This window comes from Temnothorax curvispinosus, unplaced genomic scaffold, assembly GCF_003070985.1.
Source record: "Temnothorax curvispinosus isolate PA1 unplaced genomic scaffold, ASM307098v1 QBEX01002213.1, whole genome shotgun sequence".
Lineage (NCBI taxonomy): Eukaryota > Metazoa > Arthropoda > Insecta > Hymenoptera > Formicidae > Temnothorax > Temnothorax curvispinosus.
In genome coordinates, this window is record NW_020211993.1 from 9,017 (window position 1) to 11,124 (window position 2,108).

Consider the following 2,108-nt stretch of genomic DNA (forward strand, 5'->3'; position numbering starts at 1 on the left):
TGCGCGTGCACGAGCCGAAAGTTCAAAGTCAAGCGTTTGTTGTGCCGGAAATTTGACACGACGCGATACCGATCGTGTTGAAAATTTCCAATCGTGCTGCGCGTGTCAATGACATGTCTTTAATTTATTTTTAAAAATCTTTTAAATTAAAGCACACTCGCAAATTCCATTGACACGCGCTGTATGTTGAAAAAAAAGTGCAGAATTTTCCTCGCAGGCGGAGCGAGCGAGAGATCACAGTGAACCTCGTCGCTTCCTGCGCGTTTCATCGTGATTGTTACTCGCTCTCGCCTTGGCAAACGATTCCGGACTCAATTAGCGTCTCGAATTCGTGCGTGGGCGTGGTGGACACGCGTTGCATTTACGTTCTGGCATTCCTCATACTGTCAGCCATAATTCCGCGATAAATCGAACGCGGCTCGATTTGCGTGGTTGCAGTTATTAGTAGTAGTGGTATTTTCCGTACCCGCGCGTACATCAACTGGGCTGGGATAAAAATGTTACGTCATAAAATTTCATTTTATATTCCTGCATTTGCTGATATAAACTACGTTACGATAGAGAGTCTCGTGAACAATTAGCAATTATTATCTACATTCTACTTCTATTTTCACGATGTGCTGATAACGAGAATTTCAGTAGCGCGTTGGATGAATACGAGTCCTTCGAATCCTTCGCACAAATTTCACTTGAATAAAATAAAATTAACCCACATTTCGCAGCGCTGAATGCAGCGGGTGTGTTTCAGTTGGCGAGGCGAGGCGATGGGTTTGGTTTGATTGCACTTTGCGCCGCAGCAAACAGAAATCGAAGTTTGACGCGGGACACAGCGATGATAGCGTTTGCCTTTCGCCGCGAACCTCTTTTTCCCAGATCTGGTGGCGATATCCTGGCGAAAATGGCTGCGCGCACCCTCGTAAAGGTCGCGCATAAAGTGAAACGAATGCGTGACAACACGTTCCACTATAGGTGTTCCATTTCAACCTCGGAGTCCTCGGACCAGATAAATCGTGAAACACTACGATTTCTCGTGTTTCGTTACACGAATCCCGCGCTCTTCCCGTTTCCTTGCGCGAGACAAGCGCAACGAGGAAAACGCGCGCTTGGAACATTTTTATTTTATCCCGAGGCGTGCACGTCAGTCAGGGGGTGAACTGAAAATGGCGACCCCGGACTCTTTATAAATGATCGCGCCAGGTTTCACTGCACTTCCATTTTTCACGCAAGAACGGGACGGGATGTATATTTTACGTCGAGATCGCGGAAACGTTCTTTTTCTTTTCTCTCCCCCGTTAGGATGCGTTAAGCTGCATATACCATTCAAAATCGATCATCGATCTGCGCTTGTAATTTCAATAGATATCTCCAACAGATTATCTGCTTTCATAAAAATACCGCGCGATTCACGTCATTTCGATGTGATATAATATCGACGTAACATCGGCATCATCTGCAGAATGTTTGGACCACACAGTTATAATGCTATTCGTCTACTTTATCGTGGGTATGAAATGAATTCATTCATTAGTTATTACGGAAGCCGCTTATTGGATGTTACTGCCGAATACATTGCACTTATATACGTGTCGAGCTTTTCAATATTTCAAGCCGCTGCATGAATCCGCGCTAAAATAAGACAGTCGGAAACGGCACGGATTTGTATCATTTATTCAGCGAATTTTTGCACAGTTTTTAGTATTATTTTTCGTGCAGCGTTGTATACGCTCGCTCGCGGATGCATACGGAAGATTCCGGGAGATTCGCGGTATCTCGACAGATCAATAATGTTGCATCTCTTGATAAGACGTTTTTTTAAATTACTCGTGCCATTGTTTTAATCTTCGATAGGAGGACATTTACGAGAACCCAGATAATTACATATTAAATTAAATGTCCGCCGGCGCGCATTCCATCCCGGAAATTAATTAAGAGTTACATTCAGAATTTTTATATCGTGCCCTATTTTTTTCTACGTTCGTGAATTTCGCTTCAATTTAGGAATAAAGTGAACCGTGATTGCGGTCCAGACTCCACTTCTATTTTATTCTGCTTGATCCCGAAACTTTCCGTGATGGAGCGCACAGAAAGAGAGCGAGAGCGAGAGAGAG